Here is a 17,100-nt window from a genome sequence, read left to right as displayed (position 1 = left end):
GAGTTGAGTTTTTCCACGATCTGATAGAGCTCGAATCTCCTCCTCAAATCAACTGCTGGAATCTTCTCCTCAAATCAACTGCAGCATTACTGGAGCTCTGATACCACAATAATGGCAGAAGTGTCCTCAAACACATAGTTTTATTAATCAGAAAAAATAATTACATAATATGATTTTGCAAGAGTTTACACCCGAACAACACAAACACTCTTGCAATGAGCTATTTATAAGCTCCATGTCCTAACTACCTCTAATTATGGATCACTTATTAAATAACAAGTGTCCATTTACAATAAATGCTATTCAAACCAACTAGCTAACTAATCTCCTAAAATAGAGCCTAAGATACGACACATTTGGAGAGTCATATCTAGTTACAACAATATGCTAATTCTAAAAGTCTCCATTAAATAATTAAACATTCTAGAATAATAGTTATTAATTTAAAATCTTAGATTAATAATTATTTTATTCTAATTTTATAACCTATGATAAAATTGTATTTTTGGATCATCTAACACAAGGTGAATTCATTAGTATGCTTCCCTACTAAGGAAGTCAAATGAATCACAGACTGAGCATTCCCTTGTTCATCCAGTTTTTGTAATGGAAATGGAACCTTGTCTCCCTGATGGGAAAAAAAAGCACTAAAATTGAAGCATACTTAAAAACCCCTTTTGAAAAAAAGTTTAGGAGTTCTTCATGGATGGCATCTATTAGGAATTTGCTATAATTGAAGATGATTAATAGATTTTCACATGTTGAGAAATCTGATGAATTCCCTATGATGGCTTCATCAACCCAATAATCAGATTGATAGCCCAGTAAACAAGAAACTATTGAGATACTTTTCTTTGTCATTTCAGGGAACATGGAGGATGGATAAGGATGAATTGGACATCATCAGGTAGAAATGTCTCAAATATTTTGGCTCTATCAGGGAAAGTGAGGTTTTTGTAGGGTTCCATGGGGCAATCTACTTTAAAGGGTTTCAGAGAGGTAGAATTCTGAATCTAAAGCATTTGTCTTATGGAATAAGGGGTAATTGTGAAAAGAATACCATTGTTCTGGGTATAATCACCCTTTGAATGGGAATGTACCGCAAGTGGCACCATGAAACAAATTCAGGAAAATGATCGGTCTGGGAAAAGAGAAATTGAGGTAAGAAGGAGCCCCACAAGCCCAATTCGTCACTAGGATCAATGAATTTTTGTTTTAACTGGTTGTGTAGTTCATAGAGGTCAAACTCACAACTGGTTTCAGAAACCTTATAATGTTCATTAACTAATGGCTGATGGTCTAAATCAATCACAGTGGGAAATAGGGGTTTTCTACTGTAGATTTGGATTCACCCTTAGAAGACATCGTGGAAAGGAAAGAAACAAATGTTGCAATTACCTGGGAATTTGGTCAGATGAAAATGGTAGCTCACTAACTTGTTATAGTGGTAGTTTGCTTGCTAACTGGTTGTTGTAATAGGTTCTATCATTCAGTTTCTTGGAATAGTAAATGGGAGCGCCAACTGAATGGGTTTAGGCTTTATTTATAAACGAATTTTTTTACCATTTAGATTAAAAAAATTTAACGGAGTGGGTTAATTACTTTGGCAATGACTACCCCCAGAACGGTTAGTTAACGGTTAATGATAGGCGTAAGGAATGTGCCATGTGGTGGGAGTGAGTTGGAGTGGAGCGGGAAGGGATGTAACAATAGAGGAAGTGGAATTAGATGGGATGTGCCACTTGGCAGTAGTGGAGTGGGGCGGAGGTGATACTTGGAAGGAGAGGAGTGGAGAGGAAAGCGTGGAGTCAATAGTTATAATTAGGTGAGAAGAGGGAAAGGTGGATTTCGGGGCCGGTGGGTGGGGGGGGTGTTGAGATCTAAGTAGTTTTAGGTAGGGGCAGGCGTATGAAGTCATCCAGGGAGTGCCACATCACAAAAATAATAAAGGGAGAGTCCAATTTTTGAAGCCCCCTCCTTGATTTACTGTCAAATGGGGGGCCGGTCCGAAGTGATCTCCCGTCGTTGATCTGGGCAGGTTAGATCATGACCCTTGTTTTCAGCCCAAACATTATTACAAAACGAAAAACATGTCATGTCAAACACATTATTAACTATTAACATAATCACACTTAAACTATGTGATTAAGTAATTAAACACACTTTATTAAACTAATCTAATCATGATTAAATAGTGCGATTAAATAATTAAACATATTTATTTAAATCTAATGCAACATTTAGACTAGCTGCGCATATATTTATTTTCTAAGGTTTTCTCATCACATAATTTCTTTTATTTTTTAAACATATATGGATTTTTGAAATGAAGTTCCATTTGAATTGGCTCACTTATTGGGGCTATTTTTCATTCTTTAATATTTTTTATTCCTTTTGTGTGTTTTCACATATGTATATCATTTTATCTATATCACCAAGTTATTTTATTTTTCTATTTTTTCTTTTTATTTTCATAGAAATAATTTTCAGAATGAAACATTATTTACAATATTTCATAACATAAAAATCAATAGATAATCATCAATTGATCACTATAAACTATAGGACCCTAAAAGTGGCTCTAGTGGGGATGGCATCCTTCTTGTGAGGAGCCAAGAACACCGTAGATTAGTAGTCTAGTCCATTGGGCTGATTTCAAACCTATAACATGCTCTTCCATGAAAAAAATGCAACTAAAACCCACTGGTAATCTCTTCCAATTCTCATACTGAACCAAATCCATTCTTCAAACTGGAATAAGAACTATGCACTGCAAACTAAAAACTTTGTTGAAAACAAATTAAAATTAAATTAGAAATTTTAGAACACATTACCAAAGTCTTAGGGCCTTCTCCTCGGGCTTCAAACATTTATGATGGCTATCCACACTTGCAAATTTGAACAATAATACCAAAATTCCCAAAGAAACTGCTGGAAGCTGACACACTGTTGAAAAATATGCTCAAAACATTGATCTTATATATGTACATACGAAAATACCCTAATAGCTGAGAACCAAATGCTTGATTTCAAGAAACGTAAAACCTACAATATACCCAATCAAAAATTTGATCCAATACCTGGGCTCCTTGGCTGTTTTTAAGCATAATAAAACCTAGAACTTGTAAGGGCATTGACAATTGATTGTAGACTTGATCTTCATAGTAAAAACATAATCAAAACTCTGTAGTGAACAATTCCTCCATATAGACAGCTATGGGATCATGAAAGACATTATCTATCACTTCATTTTCAAATTATTTTGCAAATTTATCATCATGCTTGGGAAATTCATATATGCTTTGTTACCATCATACAATTTTAGTTATGAGTCATCAGACATATTCTCAAAACAATCCTCAACCTCCATATCAAAAGGAAGAACTACCACTTCTTGTTTTGGCTGATAGAGGTTCTCAAATAAATGATTTTGACATTGTAAAATTTTGTCCCTAAATTTCAACTTCTAAGGCCTGAAGATCCTTCTCAATTCATTCAACAAACTTTGCTAAAAATATGGTCTTGGATTTAGAGCTACATTTTCATTTCTCTAGATAAATAGGTAAAAAATATGAGAAAGTCTCATCAATTTTATCATCATCAAAATGATCCTAGTATTCCTTGAAACCTTCAATAGAGATAGGGTATGCCACATACCCTGTCATCTTGTTTAGCATGCATCTTGATCAACGTGTAGTGGAGTTTCTAGGTGAATGTTTCAACCTTCTTCTATCTAATCATTGTCCACCATTAGAAATTAGATCTGAAACTTGATACTCTTTCCTAAGGATGATGAAATCTTGTCCCTAGTATGGTCACCAGAATGTTATCACTTTGTAATTTCCCAAGGTTGTGAGAGAAACTGACAGGTAACCACAAAACCACTTTGGAAGCTAGGATCTAGCCCTTCCAACTTTAGAGAGGTATCTCTCTATATGATTTAGATTTTTTGATTTCAAATATTAGCCTAGTTATGAGTTATGAGTTTGTTTTTTCAAAGCTTTGGTTGAAACTGCAAGGATAATCCATTGGGAAATGGAGTCATAACTCTTAGGGTGATCAAATTCAAGAATGCCAGAAAATATGTACCAGGGCAAGGTAGGTAGGATTTTGGATCTTTAGAGCATTTGTGAAATGAATGGGATGAACAGATTTAGATTAAATTAAACATAGAGCATACTAGGCTGAATTCTATATTTAATATCAGAGTGAAAACATAGATATTTTTTATAAGCCACAACAAAGTGTATTTAAACAAATTTAGCCCCTAATCTTCTTTAAACAATAGATATAGAAATAAGATACGGAAAGCTAGGAAATAACAATTTTACAAGATAGGGAAATTCACCAATTGCCTAGCACAGGAATCCTAGAATAAACTTTCTGTATTAATGGAAATGATCACTTCATTACATACACAGCTTTACATCAAGGATCTACTTTCTTCACACGATTTCCAACCCTTTCTACTTCGAATTAGGAGTATTTAAACAAAACTTATCAAAATATCTTGATTTGAAATATCAAAATTTTTACAAAATATCTTAAAGCATTGTTTACCAAAATAATACAGAAATATAGGCAAATAAAACTATCATAGCTCTCTGGCACTATCTTTGAAGATTCTAGTGCTGACTTCAACTGAAAAGATGTTTCTTTGCTGTTGAAGATGAACACCTGTTTTACTCAAGTAGTTGGCATAGTTTATCCCATCTGTCTTCATCTGGGGTGGAGAATTTTATTAACCTTCTGTAGGTTTCATCCACCTCGTTATATTTCAGGAAGGTGGACTTAATTACAAACAAATGTTTTATCTCATGTTTGATAAGTAAATCTAATTTCAAACCTCCCATGAAATCTTTTCCTATGATGGTTCCCTTGATGGTGGAAAACTTTGACTTATCTCTGGCTATGGAGTATAATTTCTGCTAATAATGATCTAACTGAACGAATTTATCTCCAATCCCTTTCAAACTTGGCAGCCCCTTTTGATTCAGTACATTGAGTTTTTTGTCGAACTTAAGAATTTTGGCCTCAAAGTTATGGAACTTGTTTTCTAACTGTAGCATTAAGTTCATTTTTTGAAGGACTCATCCCACCTCAAGGATTGTTTCTGTCCTCTCTACAATCTCAAATTCCTCTAGTTCTTCCTTTGTTTTTGAATTTAGAATCCTTATTAGGGTAGTGGCTTCACCTAGTTTTTGTCCCAATCTTTCTTTTATTTATTCAATAACTTCTTTTGATCTCTGCACTAATTCCTCTTGCTCGAAAATTATTTCTATGGAAGGCCAAATTTAAGTCATAGCTTCATAGATTTCCACCCAAATGTTCTCCTTTTCCCATGCAATTGTCTAGACCATGGAAGATTCATTCTCTAATTGTTCAATTCTCTGAGTTTACCTATGAGTCTTTTAAAGCTCTGTTATGTACACATTATCAATCTTTAATTTCTTCTCTTGGAGATTATTTAGCCGAGCTTTCAGCTTCTCAATCTCCAGCCCTATCATAGACATGTTCTCCATAGCTTTGACTAGTTCTCCTAATGAGTCTATAGAATGTCCCTCCACTGTGGTGGCTATTGAAGTGGAAGCTCCTGCTGGCGATGTACCTGTAATCGAAACTACTATGAGTGGAATGACTACCAACTGTATTGACTATTCTCTCTCCTTTAGTAGTTTCTCCATCTCAATCTCCATCTCTTTAATATGCCCATTCTGTTTAATGACAATCTGGAACATGTATTCTTTCTCTTTCTCTAGTTGTCCAACTTCCTTTGTCTGAGGATCTTCAATGGATGGAAGCTTGAGTTACTTCTTTAGTGCTTTAATATTAGCATTATTTCTTCTAATAATCTCCTCTACAACTTTCACATTATTGGGATCATATCTGACTTTGATCACTAGATCCTCTAAATAATTATTCTTAGTGTATTTAGCTAAAGAAGACATCTTTGCTGGTTTTAATTGGGACTAAATGTTATTGACCAAAACCTGCAACCTGGAAACTACATTGCCGAGTTTTTTAAGGTTGAATACATCATCTCACCTATTTTTTTGTGTAAGTCATTCTGATCAATGGGATAGATTTGATCAACATTGAAAGAAAAGATAGATTTCTTGTAATCCTCTGCGGTTTTGGGAAAAGGAAACTCAGCTTGGAGGAAGGCTATCTACATCTTTCCTTTCTCCGTGTCAAAGACATATAGGAGCCTATGCTACGAGGATGTTGTCTATTTCCAAAATTGAGAATAGGTAGTAGCTTTTAGAATCTCATTTTTATTCTTAATTTCCTTATACTTGGAAAATATGTTTGGTTCAGCTTGGTCATGAACCAATTCTCCTAACTTAGATGTGTCTAGTGGATCTTGGGAAGCTGAAGATGATGGAGATCCTATGAAAATATCTTCATTCCTAGTAGAAGTATAGGGGCCTGTCAAAACTATAGTGGACTGTACATTTTCCTCTTGAAAGGATTCTTCTGCTAGATTGGTCTTTTGTCTCTTCTTGTAAATATGAAACTCTTTCCCCTGAATTTCTGTGAATAAAGGGGAAACATCCTCCCTTGGTCTTTTTTCCTACTTCTCCTGTGGTGTTGGAGTATATGATGTCGTTGTAGAGAGTACATGTTCTTTTGCCTCCTGCAAAGTATTTTCCTGCCATTGATCCTGATTCATATATTTTTCTATTTCTAGCCTGGGAGTATGAGTGTAGGGAGTAGTCTTCTACTCTACTCTTAGTTTTGAAATTATTCCCAAAGGGTCATATGACCAGGTGAAGCTGAGTTTAAAATTCATTTGCTTGAGGAGAAGATCTGCTTCTTTGGCTGCTCTCCTGGTATTGCAAATAAAAGTCCCAACCTGTGCTTTGATCTTGAATTGATATTTCTTCTTGGCTACCACAAAGTGCATCTCATCCATATTAATCATTTGTCTAATATATTCTAGTGAAAAAACTCTCATGGGAACAAATTTGGGAAATTTGTATGGAGGCAATTTGCACCCATACACTCTGATATTAGTGTAATTTTGGTACAGGTGCCAGTCACATGTCTTGGTTTTCTCACTGAGGTGTAGAAATATTTTTATCTCAGGTCTTATCCTTGGTTCAACATTACTATTCAATAGGAAAGAAACTATATACAAGAACTGGTATACATAATCACTAAAGGTGAATTCATTGGTGTGCTTCCACACCAAGGAAGTCCAATGAATCACAGACTAGACATTCCCTTGTTCATCCAGTTTTTGTAATGGAAATTAAAACTTATCTACCCGATGGAACAAAACCAAATACACTAAAACTGAAGCATACTTAAAAACGCCTTTTGTAGAAAATTTTAGGAACTGTTCATGGATGGCATCTACTAGGAATTCACTGTAATTGAAGATGGCTAAGGGATTTTCACCTGTTGAGGAAACTAATAAAAACCCTATGATGGCCTCATCAACCCACTCATCTGATTGATAGTCCAGTAAACAAGAAACTATTGAGTTAATTTTCTTTGTCATTTCAGGGAACATGGAGGATGGATAAGGAGGATTTTTCTTAGGAAATTAGACATCCTCAAGTATAAATGTATCAAAGATTTTGGCTTTGTGAGGGAAAGTGAGTCTTTTGTAGAGTTCCATGAGGGACTCTACTGAAAAGGGTTTCAGAGAGGCAAAATTATGAATTTGAAGCATTTGTATTATAGAATATGGGTTAATTATGAAAAGAATATCATTGTTCTGCTCTATAATTTCCCTTTGACTGGGAATGTACTAGAAGTGGCACCATTTAACAAATCTAGGAAAATGACGGGTCCGAGGAAAGGAGAATTGGAGTAGGAAGGAGTCAAACAAACCCAATTCGTCACTATGATCAATGAATTTTTGTTTTAACTGGTTGTGGAGTTTGTAGAGGTTGAACTCAAAACTAGTTTAAAAAATCTTATAATGTTCATCGACTAATGGCTAATGGTTTAAATCAATCATACAGCGAAACAATGGGTTTTCTATTGTAGATTTGGATTTAACCTTAGAAGACATGCTGGAAAGGAAAGAAATGAATGCTGCAATTACCCAGGAATTTGGTTAGAAGACACTAGTGGCTGGATGACTAGTTATAGTGGTAGTCTTCTTGCTGACTGGTCGCTGTAATAGGTTTTTTCATTCAGTATCTTGGAATAGTAATGGGAAGGGCCAACTGAATAGGCTTAGACTTTATTTATAATGAAATTATTTACTGTTGAGATTAAAATGTTTATGGAGCAGGTTAATTACTTTGGCGATTCTTACCTCCTGAATGGTTAGTTAACAGTTAATGATAGGTGTAAGGTATGTGGCATCAGGTGGGAGTGAGTTGGACTGGAGTGGGAAGGGATGTGACATCAGAGGAAGTACAATCATATGGTATGGTCCAATTGGTAGTAATGGAGTGGGGCAGAGGTGATAGTTGGTGGGAGAGTAGTAGAGAGGAAAGCGTAGAGTCAACAGTTATAATTAGACTGGAAGAGGGGAAAAGTGGATTTTGGAGGGCAGGATGAGTGGTAAGTAGGGGGTGGCCGAGGGTCTAAAATCAACCAGGGAGTGCCACATCGCAAAAATGGTAAAGGGAGAATACAATTTTCAGAACCCCCCCCCTCCCCCCCTCGATTAACTCTTGGAAGAGGGGGGAGGGGGGCTCTGAAGTGATCTCCTGTCGTTGATCTGGGTAGGTTAGATCACAACCTTTCTTTTCACCCCTAACATTATTACAAAACAACAAATGTGTCGTATCAAAAATTTTATTAAATTTTAACATAATCGAGCTTAACCTGTGTGATTAAGCAATTAAACACACTTTATTAAACTAATCTAATCATGCTTAAATGGTGTGCTTAAATAATTAAACACATTTATTTAAATCTAATGCAACATTTTGACTAGCTGCGCATATTTTTATTTTCTAAGGTTTTCTCACCGCATTTCTTTTATTCTTTTAAACATATATTCATTTTTGAAATGAAGTGTCATTTGAACTAGCTCACTTATTGGGGCTATATTTAATTTTTTCATATTGTTTTTCCTTTTGTTTTTTCACACACACACACACACACATGTATCTTTTTTTTCTATATCCCCTTTCTTTTTCTTTTTCTTTTTCTTTTTTCTATTTTGTATTTTTCTTTTCTTGGAAATAATTTGTAAAATGAAACATTATTTACAATATTGCATAACATAAAAATCAACAGATAATCATCAATCGATCACTATAAATTATAGGACCCTAACTGAGGGATCCCCTTAGTTAGATTGTGAATAGAAGATGTCCTTCCTCTCCTTGGTCTCCTTTGATGCTTATGGATGGATATTCATGGTCATGATGCTAGCACTAGGTTCTGCATCAATAATATAATTTGCTATATCTTTTTCCAAATCATAACTTGAGCCAAATTCTATTTATTTTTCTTTAAATTCATCTAATAAACGTTATTTTAGTAGCATTCATAAGTGCTCCACTAGGGGTTTTTTGGAACTCACAACTCTTTCCATTATCCCTTTTGGACTTCCTATTATCAATATTTACCTGTAACTTGTGATGGTTTTATAGAGGTTAGCTCTCTTGTGAGTTTTAACCCTATACAATTAATCTCTACAAGTAGATTCTTAATAAAATAGAAAAGATGTGTTGGAAAATGCACAAATTTACATAGATATTTCATTGTGTAAACCTAAACCGAGGAAACCAACAATTTTTTTTTTTTTCTATTATTTTTTTCCTATATAGTATTACAATACAATATATATCCATTGGCATGTATCAATCTCCATTAAAAATATATTCCCTTAATTGAAACCACAAAACTATGTGCAAAACCACCATGCACCACAAAATTGGTTTTAGCCAAACCATAGGCCAAAAACGACCACAAATGTTGATGGTGCATATAAGGCATGCAAAGAATATAACATGTACCCAATATTCTCCCAATCATTGTTTTATTTTCATACACGGGGCCACAATAGTACACAGTCATTAATGTAGGGAAGTGATGCCCATTTTTTCTCAACACCAGGAGAACTTTTTAGTGCTCATAGATTTCGTTAATGCATCTGCAACATTTTTCAAAGTGTCCACCTTTACCAACAACACCTTCTTGTCTTCAATAATATTCCTCACAAAGTGATATTGAACATTAATATTCTTTATCTTCAAACAATAAGCATGGTTTCCTTACCAATAAATTTCACTTTGGTTGGCACAATCTGCCTCTATAGTTTTTTGTACCAATTTCAACTACAAATTGTCTGCTTCTCATCCAACTAATTCCTCCTCCAAATAGGCTAAAAGCATACCCATTTGTAGTTCTTCTATGCTCCATATGTTTATCTTGTATGCATCAACAAATCCATGAATATTCAACACTTTGTCTAGTGATGGTCATCCTTCATAGCACAATCCATATCCAGTAGTGCCATGAAAATATCTAAAACTCTCTTCATTATTTTCAATTCTCCCTCCTTAGTTTTGGCATATATATGCTCAATAATCCTCCTACCTGTGTAATACCTCGTCTAGAACATAACTATTGGATACATCAAATTCCAACTGCACTAGCATATGGAACACATGACATGTCCTCTTCCTCTTCTTGTGTCTTGGGACACAGATTTTCATATAACATTACAACTATAGGAATAGGGACCTTAATTGGTTACTTTGTTTCATATTAAACCTTTGCAATATTGAATCGACATTATATTACTTTCCTGCATATTAAACCTTTGTATTATTTTCTTGACATACTTTCTTTGGTTTATCGAAAGTTTCCTCTGTGCATGATCTCTTTTAATTTCCATACCTAAGATAAAAGTTGCAACACTAATATCCTTGAAGTCAAATTTAGAGAACAAATGGGTTTTCACTTCCTTGATGATTTTCATGTCATTTCTAATCAAAGACATATCATCCAGATACAAGACTAAATAAGTAACATGACCAATGACTAACTTAAAATACATAGTGATATGAATTTCCCCTTATGAAGCCAAATCATTGTCTATGTGTATCAAATTTTTGATACGATATCCTTCATGATTGCTTCAACCCATACAAGGATTTTTTTTATCTTAGATACCAATTGCATCTTCCCCTTCATTTCAAATTCTTATGGCTTAATCATGTAGATATTTTCTTCCATATATCCATGTAGGAATTTTGTCTTCACATCATCTGTTCTACCTCAAAATCAAAAGCAATGACAACAGATAAAATAAATGTAATAGAAGCTATCTTTGAAATATGAGAAAAAATATCACAAAAGTCAATTTCCTACACATGGGAATAACCTTTTTCTACTAATCATACTTCTCCACCTTTCCTTCTGCATTCAACTTCTTCTTAAACACCCATTTGTTCTCAATGGGTTTTCATCTAGTAGAAAAATCCACTAAATCCCAAGCCTTGTTCATTTCCAAGGTTTCCATTGCTTCAAATTCCTTAGTTCATGATCCTTTAAATCCATTACCTCCCTAATAGTTCTAGGATCATCATCAATAATAAACAAAAAAAATGAATATATTTCAAGTGGAGTATACCATTCTGGTTTCCTTCTTTCCTACATCGATCTCTTCAAAACTAGAGTATGTAGTTCTTTTCCTCTAATTCGTGTTCTTTTTTAGAGTCTAAATCATCATGATTTAGTTCAAACTCTAACATCTCTAGTACTTTTTTTCTTGGTAGGAATTCATTTTTAATAGCATATTACACTTCTCTAAATACCACATCTTAATTGCACACAACCTTCTTTATTTCTATGTTCCAAAGCTTGTAGCCTTTTAAATCATATTTATAACTAACAAATATGGACCTTTGATACTTTCCATCCAAATTAGTTATGCTTTCATTTGGAACATTTACATATTATGCATCACAACGAAATACCCTAATATGTGTGAGAGATGGTTTCTTACCATTTCATTCCTCATGTGAACTGTTATCATCCAACATTAGTGAGGGTGATCTATTTACCAAGTGACATGTAGTATCCTACATTTTATGTCCATAATTCCTATCATAACCTAGCACCACTAAGCATGGTTTGTACTTTCTCCACCAACATCATGTTCATCATTTTTTCTACTCGATTCAATTGAGGTGTGTATGGGGTAGTCTTATTTCATGATATACCACACTTCTTACAAAACTCTTCAAATTCCTTACCATGGAACTTTCCACCATTATCTATCATCAACACCCTTATTTTCTTCTTTTGAATTTGTGAAAGACTTCAGATTTCTTTCTAATGAAATATATCTATGTGTTCGTCAAGAATTTATCCATAAATGAGATGTATTACACAAATTTACCTAATGATGGAACTAACACAGGTCCAAACACAATACTATGTAATGGTTGTATTACTCCTTCTACTCTTTTAGCACCAGAGGAGAATCTCACTCCATTCTCCATCTCATATAAATAATGTTATAAAAATCAAAATCTAGAGAAAAAATAGACTTACCTTTTACCATACCATTATTATGGAGTACTCAAAGGCTGCACTCCCTGACATGTCCCATATTTCTTTGATGCCACAACATAGTATTTTCTCCAAAAGCTACAATAGCTCTTCTTTCTTCTACTCCACTCTCACAAACAATGGAATTATTTCACCCATCACCTAAAAATGCTTCCTAACAAATTATACAAAGTTCCAATTCAAAGTCCCCTCTACAATACTGTTTTTTCTCAAACCATCCTACAAGTATCATTTTCAAACACTATTTGTACACATGCATTACTCATCTTGTTTATAGAAATCAAGTTTATGACTAATCCTAGGATGTGTAGAACACCAAGGAGTGTTTTAATTCTTCCATCCATGAGCTTTAACTTGAATTTTCTTTATCCTATGATTTCATCTCTTGCTCCATCTCCCAAGAAAAACGTCACCGCCATTAAATATTTCATGCTAGAAAAACCACCCCTTGTGAGCAAATAGATCAAAAGATGTGCCTGAGTCAACTTGCCATGCCTCTTGATATACCAATGTTCCTTACTAAATCCAAGTACACATTCCTCCATTTGAGGAGTTTTTTTCTTTTATGAAAGGAGCATCTTCATATCCCTCCCATTCCATTGCAATTTTGGCTTTATAGTCTTTCTTGTAATGCCCTTATTTTTGACATCTCCAACATACCTTTACGAACTTTCCTGGATATTTTAATCTTCCTTTATATTTAGATGTCCTACTTGAGTTGTATTTATATTTTGAATCATCCTCTTACAAACAAGGCATATCCATTCTAAATCCCCATGTTTTTCTGTCTCACCTCCTCTGACGACAAGGATGAGACTATTTCATCAAATTTTAAGGTAGTTGCATTTATACCTATGGAAAAAACTAGAATATCCCATGAGTTTAGTAGATAAAATAATAGATAATGAACTTTTCCTCATATGAAATCTTAATATAATAGTTGACTCACCACAATATTGAAAGTGTTTAGATGCTCTGTCACTAAGTCTCCATCTATCATCTTCAAGTCATACAACTTTCTCCATATGAACAATTTGTTCACTAGGGACTTAGACTAATGAAAAAACCCAACCTATCCCATAAAGCATTTTTTATAGCTTTCACTGACTCATTCAATAATATAGAATTTGTATTCAAGATTCTGTGATCCATAGTGAATTAGGCAAAGTCTTTCGATGATGGTTCATTTAGTCCTCATGATGAACCACACCTGTTGGTTCAAAACACGTTGACCAAAAGTTTCTCTTATGTGATTTCTACTAAAATACTTTGCCTAATATAGAATCTATGAGATGCAATTGAATTGCGCTATTTACCTTCTTATCCAACATCATCTAGTCTTCTATTGACATCCTCATCGGACCAAAATGTGGATCCACAACAATCCAATAATCTCCACACACCAAAAAGTCTTCAATTTTGAGCTTCCACAACTCAAAACTCTTCCCATTAAATTTTTCAATCTCTATATTCGATTACCCCTAAACTGTTGTGTATATTCCACTAGATAGTTTGTGACAATCGATATGATAAATTATACTTAAAAATACAAAATCTACACTGTGAGGGTTTAATTATCTTTAGATTTATGGGTCTATAAATTATTGTTTATTATGTATATATGAAAATCAAAATTATGTAGAAAATAGATAATAGAGAAATAAAGTCTCACAAACTATAATTGACACAAGATATAACCTGGGAAACCCTCTTGGGAGAAAACCCAATAGGAAGGTGAGGCTACTCTGCTCTCTATCTCCAAATAGAAAATGGATGCCAATACAAAGAAGTAAGTCGTATGGCCCATGGGCTACTACTTTGCACAAATTCTCTCTATTTTCTCTCTCATATCCCTCTCAGCTACTCTATTCTTTGATCAAACAAATTTCCATAAAAAATAATGGAATCCCTTTTCCTCCTAGTGGCTTTGTTATAACACAGCTCGATAGCCTACCAATGGTTAGGTTAGACCCCTTAAACTCTTAACCAGAGCTACAATATGGTTGTTCTAGAGTATTATTCATCACAATTACATGGCTAGCCCCTTTTCCATTAATAATGGAGGCTAACATGGCATTTTCTCGAATTATGGCGGCCAAAACAAGAAGGTCAACGTTTGAGTGGCATAAAGTTTACATACAGACTTTGATTGAGGTGATTATTGCACCATTAGAAGGTTTTTTGTGTAAAGAACAGGAAAAAAAGATTCAATAATAAATAAGAAAAGTTTTATTCCCCAAAAAATTCCATTTGATCCCTTAAAATTCTACAAGAAGGTTTTAGACCCTAATTTTACAAACTAGGTCCCACTAGAAAAAATGGTCCTATGAGTTGATTGCTCCATTTTTTAAATTTTAAAATCATAGATATGGTTAACAAGAAATATAATGGTCCTTTCCATATCATTTGAATTGCCTTGATTTCTTTTTACCATAATAATCTCTTCCTTATATCTCCTATTGTAATAGGGTCTACTACAGGCCCATGCCAAACCCCTTACCCACAAAGGACCCCCCCAAAAGCCAAAATTTCTCTAATAGAAAATGTAAGTTTAAAACTATACAATTAATTACTCTAAATATATTCTTAATAAAATAAAAAAGATACAATGGAGAATGCACAAATTTACACAAATATTTTATCGTGAAAACTCAAATTTGGGAAAACTAGCAAGTTTTTTTCGCTATTTCTTTTTAAGAGTATCATAATACAATATATATTATGGAACACACATGAACCACCAATAAACCATAGTTCCTTAACTAAAAATAAAAAACCATGGGAAAAACGGCCATGCACTATAAAACCACTTTTAGCAAAATTGTGGGCCAAAACTAGACACAAAAAACCACCTCCCCTAGGACCCCCTAATGTTCATGCTACATATAAATTATGCAAAGGATGTATCACATATCCAACATCTCCTTGCCCTATCCATTATTAGATGAGTTAGGGCCAACTTATCCATGATTCTATTGTAACATATTTGCAGGACCATGCTCCAACTTATTTATCTACTTTAATTTCTTCTTAATTTTGATAACATATCAGTAAGGGACTCACAGTGAGTATATATCTAAGAAATCCACCTTTGTTTTGGATGTACCTATATAGGCCACTATGGTACTTTAGAACCGATTTCTAGTTAGATCCTCTAATACATAACTTTGAGTGCAATTTATAGAAAACATTGGCATGCTCTACCATCATCTAGTCTCTCTCTTACAATTTAGTCTTTCATCTTCTCTATTGGTTACCATAGTTCCCTATAGGGTATAATATATCCTTGAAGGGATTAATAAAAGTTACCCAACTAGGTCCTATATTGAATATTGCAAACTCGTATTTGTTGTGTCTTTCCTAGTAACTTATCACCAATATTTGGCATGGGGAAGGACTTTAAGGATACAGAAGGTGATATTGTCATTGTTATAAAGAAAATTGGATGGACTAATAGCCCTTTATCAAATTTAACCATTTCTCCAAAGCATCTACATCTATTTGACCTTCAAATAAGGAGATATCAAATTTAACTTGTGCCTTGAAGGGTGTCATGCCTTTGAAATTATGGTTATTTGAATTTGCCTCATTTCTTTGTTGTAAAATTTGCTTCCTCAAGAAACTTGATAGGATCTCCTACTCTACCATCTCTATCTTTTAATCTATGGGAGGCCACTTTGGTTGGTGAGATAAATTGTTCCCATATGACACTAGCGCAAAACCTAACACTTTGTACATGGTTAACCTCATCACAGACATGCACTAGGGAACAACCAGGAGAATATTGCTTTGAATCCATTGAATAGGGTTGTAAAAGGAATCAAATGAGAGCTAGGAAAGGAAATGAAACACACACAAAAAGGAATATACTAGAGAGCACAATGATATAGTGAAAACCCAAATTGCTAGAACATAGCTTGGCTAGAATGGTGGTAGCTTATCTCTAAAGAGAGAGATGTTGGCTACACTCATTCACAAAAACTATTAAGAGAGGCAAAAATAATGGCCTTTTAGCATAAAGAAACAATACAACAGTCCCAAAACCATAACCCTAGAGGATGAAGTGTAAAAAGGTTTGCAGTCGAGGCGGTTACTTGATACACCAACTTCCTAAGCACAAGTCTTTTACATACAATCTGTGTTTTGGGTGCATAATAGCTTGTTGAAAAGAACTATCTAAGGATTACAATATTTTGTTGGGGATACGGGATGTCTTGGCAACCCTTTGCCCCAAAATGGTCAAGAAACATTGTTTGGCACTTTAAATGGCCCTAGAAATTTGGGATCTAAAAAACCACAAAAAGTGGAAGAGGTTGTTGGAAACTGATATTTGTTGGATCAAGAAGGTTATGGTTATTTATTAGTTTGCTCATTGTAATATACAGTTTGTCAACTTTTAGAAGGTTGTTAGATCTAGTTAAATATAAGAGGCCCTCTCCAACTAGGTAGTTCCTAGTTTAGTACATGATAGAGATATTATATTAATAAGTTAATGTCTATTATGTATTTATATGTTTACCATTATTTTGTTTAATAAATTATTTAACACAATTTTTTGATATATAAAAACAATATTTATTTTTTCGTTTTTTAAATTAA

The sequence above is a fragment of the Pinus tabuliformis genome, chromosome 6, assembly GCF_031772625.1.
Source record: "Pinus tabuliformis cultivar Carrire ecotype Pingquan chromosome 6, CPIR1, whole genome shotgun sequence".
Classification (NCBI taxonomy): Eukaryota; Viridiplantae; Streptophyta; class Pinopsida; order Pinales; family Pinaceae; genus Pinus; species Pinus tabuliformis.
This window is presented reverse-complemented; position numbering follows the sequence as displayed.